The sequence below is a fragment of the Pholcus phalangioides genome, unplaced genomic scaffold (assembly GCF_987345545.1).
Source record: "Pholcus phalangioides strain wild (caught in Gottingen) unplaced genomic scaffold, Ppha-v1.0 ptg000039l_1, whole genome shotgun sequence".
Classification (NCBI taxonomy): Eukaryota; Metazoa; Arthropoda; class Arachnida; order Araneae; family Pholcidae; genus Pholcus; species Pholcus phalangioides.
The window spans coordinates 29,904,349-29,918,495 of NW_028301625.1; the positions used below are offsets into that span (position 1 = coordinate 29,904,349).

The 14,147-nt window shown below is 35.7% G+C and overlaps 1 protein-coding gene across 1 annotated transcript in view; it reads left to right on the forward strand.

Moving 5' to 3' along the window:
- Positions 1-14,147, forward strand: part of LOC149065811 (uncharacterized) — a 41,950-nt gene that overhangs the window by 4,197 nt on the left and 23,606 nt on the right. Inside the window, exon 2 of the transcript XR_016195629.1 lies at positions 830-884. The gene's annotated coding sequence lies outside the window, so the exon portion shown is untranslated. The remainder of the gene's footprint in view (positions 1-829; positions 885-14,147) is intronic.

The following is a 14,147-nucleotide window of genomic DNA, read 5'->3' on the forward strand; positions in this document are numbered from 1 at the left end:
GATAAGGAAAGGTATCTAAAAACCCATATAGTATTACAGGCCATACGCTGGGGGAAGGGGAACCTGGGGGTCTGGTCCCCTGCCTGAAATGTGAGAAAATGACTAAAAAAGGGGGAAATGATGGCCAAATTTATTGTTCCATGACTTTGGTTTCCCTCCCAAACGAAATTTTTGGCCATGGGCCTGTTACAGAAATATATCCATAAATAAAAAATATACAAACAAAATTTAAACAAATTAACAAAGTAATTAATAGAATTTTCGAATTCAGGAAAATTTTAAACTGATGAAAGAAATAATTCCCAAACTAAATGAAATATTGGACTTAGAAGAAATAATGTGAAGATTAATGAAAATTAAGAAAAATAATTGAAAAAATATTAGTACCTATGAAAATTCAGAATTAATGAAAGAAAGAATTACAAAATTTATGAAAATTCAGGATCAATAAAAGAAATATTCGGGGCCCTCTGTTTGATTCATCAGTGTCGTCTTAAGAGCACCATGGGCCCCTGGGTGAAGTGATTTTTCCGAGGTCCTACCTGGCAAATTCTCGAAAAATGAAACTATGTTTTATTTTTCTGAGGCCCCTCTTCTCTTGAGGCCCCCGGGCCGACCCATGCGTTAAGACGGTACTGTGATTCATGGCTATGGAACCCTTTGACCAACAATGCGAAACAAATGTATTTATTCACCCTGGGTGACGGAGTCCCTTTTGCCAGACGAATAAGATTTCTTAATATAGTTTTTCTATTTTCTTAGCTGAAGTTTGGACACCTTGTTTGTAAAAAATTTTTAATTGATATATATTTTTTCACTTCTATTGCAGTGAGTGCAGGACCCTGTGTGACCACACCTATTGCACGCCTCTAAGGGGGCTGTCTGTGAGTACTTTGTAACGTGTTCACAGGATTATTTTCATTTACTTCCATTGCATATATTACACATTATATTAGCACTGCACAATTGTAGTTCATTACTTTAATTTTTATGATATGCATATGAAAAAAAATCATTTTGGATTTTGTGGGAGGGGGTCCACGACATCAAAAAGGTTGGGAAACACTGCTTTAGAGTGTGAAAATTAGGCTTGTCTCTATTGAGCTAATTTTTCAAAACAGTGGTATCTGTTTTGTATGACAAATTTCTCAGTCTATGTTCAGTGGCTAAAATTTTTCTATTTGACTGTTGTGTGGTTTTGGAGGTTAATGTAATTTTGGTTAAGGCATTTAAATTTTAATATAGAGTTGAAATTAAGTTTACCTCAATGCATTGTGGTTCCTACTATTCACGATACTATTTTGACAAGCACCTACATGGCAATTAGTAGAAATCTGACTTTACCTATGGCCTCCACATCCTGTAGTTGGGTCCCTAGACTTTTTTCATCTTTGATGTACCTCCCTCAAGTTCTTCACGGGTTCTCTCTAGAGTGAATTTATGTGTGAAAAAGCAAAAGTGATAAATATCGTCCTGGGCTCCCAGGCTAATGCCTTGTCAGCCCCACTCTTGAGGAGGGCTCCATGACTATACCTCATGACCGTTAGGGCAAGGGAACCACAGGTAGTTTTAAGGAAAGTTTCTTGTAGCATAGGTTTTTAACTAAGAATTCTATGGGGGTGGGGCTGATTTTCACCCCAACAAGTGGGGTACTGTCGATCCATAGGTGGAGATACAGGGTGGCAGCATCAGTGACAGAGCAGACTTTTTTAACTGGATTCAAAATATTCCACTTTTTAAAAAAAGAATTTATTAAAGAAATCCTAAAATTATGAAACAAAATTTTATATATATATAATATATATAAAACTATTGGACAAATAATTATGTACAGCAAAATCTTGATATGATGATATTCTACGGACCAAGAAAAAAATTGTTGCTGTAGAGGTGTTATCGTTTTATTGAGAGGCGGTACTTTCACATTTAGACTACAGACATTTCTAAACAAGTCTTGAAAAAATATTGTAAATGCACATATAGGAATTGACATCGCAATCGTGATGATGCCCCGCCCCACTGACCTTTTCAAATTTATTTCTGCCTGTGAGTTGATCCTGCTTATAACATTCCCACTTAGAACATTTTCCAGCTTAGTATGACTTATTTTCAGGATCGTATCTTTCACTAATACTCATCGAGATTTCCCACTTACAACGTTTGTTCATGCGTTTTTTTAAAAACCGTTATAAGTGGGATCCACTGTTAAAGAATAGGTGAATGTATAATGAAACAAGTGTGTAAAAATGTACAATTCAAAATAAAATTAATACATGCATTTTAAGAAATGTCAAATTAAAGAAAGATTTGACATTAATATTAGTAATTAATTTATAAAAATTTAAAATCTGGATTTAAATTTTTAAATTGAAAAAATTGTATCAATATTAAAATTTTAGAAATGTGAAATCAATATTCAAAACCTTATTTTTAACATGAAAATGTTTTTTAACTGGATTCAAAATATTCCACTTTTTAAAAAAAGAATTTATTAAAGAAATCCTAAAATTATGAAACAAAATTTTATATATATATAATATATATAAAACTATTGGACAAATAATTATGTACAGCAAAATCTTGATATGATGATATTCTACGGACCAAGAAAAAAATGTTGCTGTAGAGGTGTTATCGTTTTATTGAGAGGCGGTACTTTCACATTTAGACTACAGACATTTCTAAACAAGTCTTGAAAAAATATTATTGAAGGAATTAACTTTATATTGATTATTGGGCTAGTGAAGTTTCACTGTAATTGAGAAAATAAATTCAATGTACAACATTTAAAATAGACATCACAACTTTTAATGTAGTGACATAGGTGGTTTTATGGTTCTGCTGCCTGTAGGCCAGGGTTGGTAAAAAAACCCCAAAAAACTGGGTTTTTTTTTGTTTTAAATAGTATTAACATTAAAAACAATAAAATTTCTGAAAAATCATTCAGAACTTCTAATAATTAATTAAAATAAAATGTTTATTAATATAATTAACACTATTCCCATATTTAATTAATCAATATTTCTTATATTTTAACAAAAACCAACTTTTGCAATTTAATTATTTTTTACTTAACTCAATGGATTACTTCGTGTTTGAAAATGCTTTTAATGTTATTATTAAGCATATATAATATAAAGATGTTTTCTCCAGTTACTTTCAGTATGCTTAATTAGGAAGCTATTTTGCAAAAACTATAATAAAAATTAGGTGAATATAATGTATTTAATGAAGCATAAATAATGCAGATGAATTAACAATGATTTAGGATATACAGGGTGATTATAATTAAGGTTCTGATTTCAAAACACTGTAAAAAAAACGATTGTGAGAATGACTTGAAAATTGACATGAATATTCCTGAAGAAATATAATTTTATTAAGTAAATGGGGAAAAATACTTTAAAATTGAAAATAAATGACAGTATCGAACACGTGGAAAATTTGCTTGCACAATGGAAATGATAGCCAGTCATGGAAAAATGATAACTTAATTATAGCATTGCACGGTTTCATAATTCATGGAAACATCACAAAAAACAAAGTAATTGAACAAATAACTACAACTTAAGAAATGTTAAATATGTTGTCCACCATGTTCTGGTTATCAGGTGAAAGCACAAAAATTCTTGTTCAACAACAGATCAGAGTATGCCATGGTCATGATGTGGATGTGTTTGCAATTAATCTTTATTAAACCAAACGTGCCCCCACGTTAATATTCCTGAGGAACTTCTAAAATATAGGGCATGCGCTGAAGTTTGCAATCCGACCACTGTTCATAACATTTTGAGGTACCCCCCAGTGGCGGATTACCGCACAGGCGCATGAGGCGCGCGCCTGGGGCCTCGGCAGAGCGGGGGGCCTCCAAATAGTTGTGTGCTTCATCCTACATATGAATTTACATGCGCATCAACAAATCTCTTGAACTAAGTACAGTATCTGCTCTACCTTTTTTTTTTTTTAACCGCAATTTTTTTTTTTTTTAATGTATACTGTACCTATAAGAGTTATGGAAGAAAAACGGGAACTGAAAGAAAAGAACAATTTACAAGACGCAGCTCTCAAGGGCCAGTTCTTCCCCGACAAAGAAAGAAGAGACATTGTAAAGCGATCATTCAGGGAGGGTCATTTTCAAACAGTATTTCCCTAAGGGCACAAGCAGGAGGAGGGATGAGAACAGCAGGTCCTAATGTCTGTCCGAAATGAAAATTGTAGTGAAGGCATAAACAGATGTCTCATTCCACAGTATTAAATGCTTTCATGGGCGCCGATAATACGACAGCTTTGGTGTAAGCTTTTGTATACAGTATAATGGATGGCAAGATGGCTATCGGCAAGCGGCGACATCGACAGGAAGAGACAGTCGTACTAATTAAAATGAATGTAGTAGAGCTCTTATTGTGATTTTGTCTCCCACTTGTTTGAATGAAATACTATAAGCTGGTTCAAACAACATATACATTTGCAATCTATGACTGGAACCATACGACCATATGACAAAAAAAAAGTGGGGTTTGAAATGAATGCTGAATGACATGCATTCTGAATCACGTGATTTTTCTGTTTCTCTTTTAACACTCCCTCCCCGGCTGAAAAAAATCAAGGGGGTTTCTTTTCCTTCTTTCTAAAAAAAAAGAGCTACATTTTTGGATTGATCAAGGAGGCTTGGGTAGACAACATCTTTGTGTCAGACCGAAAAGTGTTTATTGTTAATGTAATTGTAATGTGTGTTATTGTAATGAAAAAAAATTTCATGCCGAACCTCAAGATTTCCTTTAGGATTTAGATGGCAGAGTCTTCAAAAATAACGGTAAGCAAAACTAAAAATATATAAATTATCTGATAAATTTTTATTTGAGCATTTCAACTACAGTAGTCTCTCGAGAATTCGATCGTGCACGTCCAGTAGTCCAGGATATTTAGGTGGTGTGGTGTCACTTTTCTCCTGATGCCCTAACCCCTTAACACGTTCTAATATTTCTTAATTGCTGATCAAGTCCTGACTATGTCTTTGCACGAAATTTCATATATTATTTCAATGGGTTTCTTCAAAGTTAATCCAGCAATTTCGGTAAAATCTGGCACACCGTGGTCTAATACGTACCGGATTAGCGAGAGGCTACTGCAGTGGTCTTCAACCTTTGAGGCATAGCAGGCCATATTGAAACATTTTATAAAGTACGCGGGCCACAATGTTATACTGTGGCATTTTTCGTTATTAAACGAAACGGGGGGGGGCATAATATAGAAGATTTTTATTCACTCTGAATACAAATAATACAAAGGCAAAGGCCACAACAGGCAGAGTGCCCAACGAGGTGGCTGAAAGAGAAAATAATAATAATTAATATAATAATAGTAAAAATAAAATAGAATAAACAAATAAAAAATAATAATTTCTAAAAAATTTTTTTTAAATAATTTCTTTCATTGACAATAATTTTAATTCATTATGAAATAATTTCTTTCATTAAATTTTATTCATTCTGACCTAATTTCTTCCATTAAAAATATAATTCTTATATTTACTCTGATATAATTTCTTCCCTCTATTGAAGAAATGTTTTTCTATTAAATATTATCAGTATCTTTATATCAAATCAAATATATTATATTTGAGATATTATCAAATCTTTATTAATCAGTAATATTAAATTACTAAAACTATGACGGATCTCCATTTTTGCCGTGTGGCTGGCTGAAGGCACCAGGACGGACATCTTAGATTACTAAAAATATGATGCAGAATTTTACTGTGATTTTTTTTTTTTTTTTTAATGGGAGTGTGATTATTTTTGATCTAGTACCAGAGAATATCATATTTCCTTATCTTATTTTTGTGTTTATGGTTTTGGTGATGCAAAAATAAAAAAAAAGTTATGATTTTCATAATACTGTTCATTTTAGTGAACCATCTCGTTCTTATTAGGGCCAAAAGGGTGCAGTGGTGGATAAACGCAAATTTGTGGGTGGGGGCGGTGGTTGTGACAATGTGTTCAATTTTTCAGGACGGTTCTGATTTTTTTTGGAAAAAATTCTGAATTTTCCCCCTTTTTTAAGCAAATTTATTTTCTTGGTTTGTTATTCAGTCAAAAACGTAGAAAATATTTTTTTTTCATTTAATTTTTCTGCTCTCGGGGGGGGGGGGGGTGACAGCCCCTACCTTTAATCCGCCCCTGATGGGGGGGCCTCCAGATCAGGTTGCGCCTGGGGCCTCCCAAAATCATGATCCGCCACTGGTACCCCCCACAGCCAGAAGTTGCAAGGGTTAAGGTCAAATGAACTGATGGCCAGCCAGGTGTCATGCAATCCTGTTGTCAAAATGGGTCTTCAGCAGCTGCTTTGCTGGTATTGCAATGTGCATCGTGATAGAAGTTGTTCTATCCACACGCTGATGCTGTGGAAGTGCCGAAATGATGTGGCTGCACACAATAGATTATTACTGCTGGCCAAGTACAGCATCATCTACTTGCACATTTTGCACTACTCTCACTTTTTTTCTTTCACCAAAGAAAATTCCATTGCTTCAGGAGTATCCATGCAAATTTCCAAGTCATTCTGACCAGTACTTATTGTATAGTTTTGGAATCAAAACTCTTTAATTATAATCACCCTGCATATAGCTGATTATTTTTTATAAATCTGTTACTACTACTATACAGTAGAACCCTGATTAACTGGGGCTAACAGTGAAAGTATAAAAAAAAACTATTGAATATTAAAACAGATATACAGTAGGAGATGTGCTACTTCTTATGGGAAAGAAAATGAAAATGTCTGTGAGGTAATGTAACTACTAGTACACTAGTCTTTGTCCTTTAAGGACAGCTGGTGTCTTTATTGGATTATAGGACCACCTGCCCCTAGCATGATGGTATCACTACTGTTGCTACTGCTTTGTGAAGCGAAAAAGAAACCCAGTGAGATAATACACCACTGCATTTAGATGTGTAATGCAATCCTTATTCATGAATTTGCTATAGATAGAGCATCAGAATATAGCCAAAGGTTAGAAAATGTGGTAAGAATGAGAAATTTTAACTTCTGTACATAACTTTAAATAACTAAGAAACTTCATATGAAAAAAATATATATATATTCAGGCCACTTTTATGAGACTGAAAAAACACCACTTACACCATCTTATGCCATTTAAAGATATACCATGAAAATATGCCCCAAGAATATAAAATGTGATGAAAATGAAAAATTTTGGCTAATAATGAACCAATATGATATTTTTCAAGTAAAAAATAATATTTAGGCCACTTTTATTTGACTTTTTGAAAAAAAAACATTTGGTTAAAACCAAGGTTTAAACAATCCTCCTGTAGGCTACACAAATTTTGCTGCCCTTATCTTATTCTACCCTAATTTTTTTCAAACTTGCCGCCCTGGTCTATAGCCCGTATACTTCTTTCCGTTATTATGCTTCTGTGTCTAATTCTAAGTCATTCTTTTGATCACTAATGTGCTTTCACTTTTCATCCTTTGCTCACTGTTTTCTTTCTCTCTAGATCACTCGTTCGGTTACTCGCTGATGTGTTCTTGCTCTCTGTGATTTCTTACTCTAGGTTCCTTTCTGGGTTACCGTTTATAGTACTCACTAATCTGGTTCCTCACTCTCTAGTTTTTTCTTTCAAACAGAGCACAAGTCTGGTCATAGGCGGAGATTGAGTTGGAAGGGGGGGGGGCAATGCCCCCCCCCCGTATCTCCGCCCATGAGTCTGGTCTATCGCCATGGGCAATTTAATACCGGCTGAGTTGGGCCGGGAGTGTGTGTGTGTGTGTGTACCTAACTCAGTGCATATCTAGTATTGTCTCATTTTCAGTGCTGCCATCTATATTTCAGAGGTGAAGTGTAATGATTGAATAATTGTATTGTTGTAGGTCTTGCTCTCGGTGGCGGGACTTTTTAATGGGGAGATTGGCGAATGGAAATTCGCACCTTGAAGTTGGGACCCACAAAAAACCAATTTCAGCCAACTCCTGTCTAGGTCACCCCCATGCTCACTCTTTCTAGGTAACCCTTTTAGTCAATCATTGACCTGGCACCTTGCTTACATATTTGTCCATTCTCTAGTTAACTTTTGGTTTCTCATTGATATTTCCCTCTGTAGGCAGAGGCAGATTTATGATTTTGCTGTCCTTTTCCCCCCTCCTACTTTAATTTTCTTGACCTCAATTCCTCAAATTTTCCACCCTGTGTTAGGGCCCACTTAGCCCCTTCCCTCACTCAATAAATACGCCTCTGATCTGAATTGGAGTAGTTTTTTTTATTCTGCAATTCTGTTATTTTATTCGTTGTGTGTTCGAGACACATTTTCAGCTGCTTTTATCATCCATTCCTTAACCGTGAAACTACCATTGAATGGCTTGGAATGTTTCGGGAAAATGTATCTAATTTCATAACTGCCGGTTTCTGACTGCCGATGCATTGGAGAATTTACCTCAAAAAATCATGAGACACTTTCAATAACAAAATTACAGTATTTGTTTTTATTTAACAGAAGTGGCTCGTAATGAAGGCACGAAGACAGCCCCCCCCCCCAAGAGAATTTTTGACATCAAACTGATGCCTGTGGCCCCCTTTGGACCATATTTTCTTCTCATGGCTCCCCAGTCTTATTGAGGGCCCCTACCCCTCCTCTGTGCCCTTTTCTACTTAGGGGCCGTTCAAATATTACATCATCGTCGATGGGGGAGGCAGGGGGTTTCCGATTTGCTGACTTTTGATGACGGGGAGGGGGGTTTGGATAATGCTTACGTCATCAACCCCCGCTTTATGAAAATATGAGTTGGGATTCAGAGGGGCAGAGCTGATGACAAAATTTTGCTGACAAGGGGGTGGGGTCAAAAATGGCTAAAAATTTGCTTACGTAATACTTGAACAGCCCCTTATTGAATCAAATTCAGTCAGAACTAAATTTATAGCGAACAAAATTTTATCAATATGATTGATCTCTGGAACCCTGGTCCAAGCACAGATGCACATTGAGGGATTCGTTTCACCCAATAGTCGAATTATATAGGAGATATAGGTCTCTGTAAATGTGGGTTGTATGCATGGCAGTCAACATCATGGGTTCTCTGGCATAGTGATGTTCTGGGGGCCCATAATTAGCTGGTAGTATAACAAAAAGCTTGCATATTTGCTACTTACACTCGAAAATCATAGCACCAGATCTATTTCTTTAGGCCTTATGGAGATGAAGCCCCTGGCTGTAAACATATGGGTTAAGGTTGCGCTAGTACCATGGACAGCAATGCTAGATTCTGAAAGTAGTGACATTCTTTCCCGCATTTTTTCACTTGAAAGCTTTATTTCTTTACAGTTCTCTGTGGCCCACTTCACTTGTCGTTGCTGTACTTTCGTCTGCTTTTCACCCATGGCCCCCCCAAAGACCGCAAGGGGGTTAAGAAACACTGCTCTAAGTCAGGCTCCCAAACTTTTCCCATCGCTGCCCAACCCAAGTAAACCCATAAGATCCTATGTTAAATTAGTAGGTTCTATGGCCCCCCCTGGACTGTTCCATCGCCCACGAGGGGACGATATTGCCCACTTTGTGAAACACTACCCTAAAAGAATGTTAATTTAATGTCTGAAAACTAATATGTATATATCGTAGATTTTATGGTTTCGATTTGCAGGAGAATTATTTAAAACCTGTAGCAAGAGATTCAAGTAAACGACAAGTTCAGTTTATATTTCCGGTACTCGAGGAGTAGTGCCCTGGTCCATATAGTTCTGTACGTAAGGATGTAGAAGTGAAGAGAGAAAGAAAAATCCCACAGTTTGTCTTTTCTGCGTTCTAGGAACCCCGTCCCTTTTATGGTAAGGAGTAATAAATTTCCCATAACCTTGGGAAAAATTTATTTTTCATGACATTTGTGGAAGTTTTGAGTTCATCAAACAAAAAAAATGCAATTAAAATTTTTTCCAAGAGTACTTGACCATATTTTCACTGGTAGATGGCAGCATATTTTTCCAAATGGTGTGACAAATTTACTCAAAAGGGGTCATTGAAGTATAACGTCAGCGTCGATTGGGGAAGGGGTTTCGGGTTTTCTGACTTTTGATGACAAGGGAGAGGGATTTAATGATGCTTACGTCATCAACTACCCTTTATAAAAATATAAAATATCCTTAATAACATCTTTACTGAGTATACCAAAAACGAGGAAAAAGTTTCGCTAGTTTGTGGGCACCTGAACTGACATTCTCCCTATTGATAAGTCCTCTATAGAGCCACTTTGGCGATCTCTAAATATTCCGTGGATCTATAAAGTATCTCGGCCGCTCAAGTGCTATAGAAATGTATCGCGGTCCTCTTAAGTGCTCTGAAACTGCCGCGTGTCACTCAAGTGATTCATAATTATGCCGCAGGTCACTTAAGTAATCTGGAAATGTGCCGCGGGTAGCTTGAGTGATTTGGAACTGCAGTGCGGGCCGCTTAAGTGCTCTACAACTGCGCCACGGACCGTTTAAGTGTTGTGGGTCACGAGTGATCTGTTAATGTGCCACGGGCCTACTTGAGTGATGTGAAAAAAGGCTTCTGGCCGTTTAAATGCTCTGGAATTGTGGCACAGGCCAGTTGAGCAAACTGTAAATGTGCCGCTTAGTTCATTTTTACAAAATTAGGTTTGAGGTGATGGGCCACATCAGATAACTCCGTTTAGCACAGAGTTCCTCAGACTTTGTTCCATCGCCCCCATCTGTAATTTTTTTTCTCATCGCCCACAACTCAAGCCAACCCATGGGATCCTATGTTACATACATAGCTTCTACTGCCCCCTTGGACCCTTCCATCGCTCTCAGTGGGCAATATTGCTCACTTTGGGAAACACTAGTTTAGCTTATATGGCTTAGAGGAGGGGTCTTCAACCTTTCTCAAATCGTGAACGCTGCATATGCCATCATCAAACGAAGAGAGCACCTCTCACTTTGATATAGGTATGCCTGGAATCTGCAAAATTGTAATCTTTGAATGACATTTTTGCAGGGTGTTTAATCGAAGCGTTGGTCAAGTTCTCACGAGCACGAAATCGGACATGAGCACTGAGCACTCTTGGTGCCCACGAGCAATAGGTTGAAGATGCTATCTTGGAGGGTGGGTCTCAATGAATTTCTTATAGAGCAGTGGTTCTCAACCTTGTTTGACTCGCGGAGCCCTTTTTGGTGTATAATTTCTATTGCGAAGTCTATTTTTTATTAATTTATCAGTTGCTGATTTATTTTTATTATATAAAAATAATTTTTTTTTCCAAATTCACTTTTATTTTTCTCGAGTAGGCGCAAAGTCCCTGAGAGTGTACACAGACCCCTGTTTGAGAACTAGTCTTAAAGAAATTTTAACTTCTTAGCCTTTTCAAATAGCATTCAAATTAACAAAAATTGATTATAATGATGCATAAAAGTATTTCTTCTGAAATTTTAATTTTTTTTTTTGCATCAACAAAAATAAATTTTTGATCGTATGGGGGGGGGGGAGACAGTGAGGCTTGTGTCTTCCCCCCCCCCCCCCAGCATACACCTTTGATCCCAATATGCGTTAGTAGGTAGGAGAGCAGAGCTGACGAAATTTTGCTGAGAAAGGGGCAGTTTTGCTGACGGGGGGGGGGGTGTCAAAATGGCTGAAATCTGCTGAAATTATATATACTAGTGTTATTAATTCTTCATAATCTAGAATGTAGGCATTTCCTCCGTATATTCACGTATTCTCATTATTTTGTGTTAATTTTTAAAAATATATATATTTTGAAATCAATTCTTTGACTAAGGGGCGGAAATCTGATTGCATTGATTTTGCGATAATTAAAAAAAATTAATTTCATTTTTTATGTAATTGCTTTACTTAATCACAGTAAAAAGAAATAAAAATAACACATTGAATATATTTTTTTTTGAAGCTGAAACACCCTGCTGGTGTGTAGCAGAATTTGATTTTGATGGACTTCTGGTTTCAGATCTTTTATTTTCTGCTCCACCCAAAACACTTTTGACTTGTAAAAACAATGCTACTCCTAAATATCAGGCCAAAGACTTGGCCTTCATTACCAGTGTTGTAAGAATCATTTGAAGTACAAGGTGCGTTCCATAAGTAATGGGACCAATTTTTTCCAGACGCGACTATACACCACAGCGCCCTCTAACCTGCTGGTCTAGGTGGAGGGGGGTGTTAGCTTCATAACGCACCCATTCTCAGTCGGCTCCAAGCTGCCGGAAAGTCAGGACGTGCGTTCTTTGAAGCCCGTTTTGAGCTTAATGTAACACGGCGCGATGGGTCGTTCTATGGAGCAGCGTTTTTTTTTTTAAACGAACAAACAGCAAATTACAATATACAAATATATAATACAATATACAAATACAAACATATGTTACACGACACAAAAAACACACACATATAATACATACACTATGTAGCCCCAAGGGACTATGAAGTCCTTCCAGCAGGCCTATATGATTTTAATTACATGATTTTGTCTCTCAGCAACAGCTCTTTCCTTAATTAGATGTATTTTAATATATAATTAATATGCATTGGTACAATAATTTATTTCAAAGTACTGCATTAATATCTGTGTTTTTGATCATAATAAAGACATTGTAATCTGTATTTTTATTACTATTTGTGTAATTACTAGAGTAGATGAAGTTCATTATTTTCGGTGAGGTGTAACAAAAACTTTTTTGAAATGATGTTTTGTTACTTTTAGGCACTTGATAGATATTTTTATATCTATTCGAGGTTCTATTTTCATTTTTTACTAACCATTCTTTGTTTTTGGTGATAAATTTATAAATTCTGTACATATAGTTCTGTCTCAGTGTCAATATGTGGCACTGTATGTTTTTGTTTTCTATTGGAACATTTATTAATTCTCTTAATTTATTGTAATGATTGTCTAGATTGTGTATGTTTTCATAATATGCTCCTCCCCAGACACATATTCTGTAATTTATATTTGAATAAACCCACGCATAGAAGATATCTCAAGAAGTTATTATCAACTATGTATTTAAGTTTATAAATGACTCCTGAATACATTCCGAGTTTTTTTTATAATTTTTTCACTATGTATGTTCCATTTCAGGTTATCTTGTATAATTATTCCTAAGTATTCATAATTGAACACTCTACCTATTTCTTCACAATTGCATACTGATATAGTTTGAGATTGGCAGTGAGTGTGTAATTTTACGTGAATTTCTGTACTGTCATTTATATTTCTTGTTTTCGTGCACATAAATTTAGTTTTTTGTGTATTTATTTTTAATTTGTGTTTAATTAGCCAGTGATTTATTTTTGTTGGGTCCTTCTCTGTTCTTTTAACCAAACTATCTGTTTCTGTATCCTCAACATATAAAACTATCTCATCTGCAAAAGATATAATGTTACCATTTAGATTTAGTTTAAATGTTTAGGTTCACATAATCAAATGCTCGTTTTAGGTCCAAAAAAACTATTATTGAATATTTATTTTTATTTATTCCATTGTTTATCAAGCCCGTTAATTTTAGAATTGCCATTTCTGTATTTTTGTTTTTTTGGAATCCATATTGATTGGCTGAAAAGAATTTTTGATGATTCAGGAAATTGAGCAGTTGGTATTTCATACACTTTTCTAGAATTTTTGAAAAAATCGGGAGAATTGAGATAGGTCTATAGTTGTTAGTGTCATTGCAATCTCCAGTTTTAAATATAGGATGCACGAGAGAATTTTTTAGTTCAGAATAAAATACTCCATTTGTTATTGAGGAATCCACTAAATCCTTTAATACATCTATATGGTAGTGAGAAATAATTTTCATCATTTTAGGTGTAATTCGATCGTAGCCACTTGCTTTATTTTCTTTAATTTCTGCCACAATTTGTCTCAGTATATGACTTTCAGTTTCGAGGTAGAACATGGAATTTATTGATTATAAACGTTAAGCCGGGTTTTCCTAGGTGTAGAACTTTTGCGCCGTGTGCAGCGTGAAAACGCTCGATTGGTTAAAAACTTGAAATTTGGTTTTTTTGACCAATCAGCGTTTTATACGCTGCGCGCGCTGTAGAAACCTGCTTCTAGGAAAACCTGGCTTTACGCTATCAAATTTTGCGTTAAACTTGGGAAGTCCGCCATCGAAACGTTTCTATTAA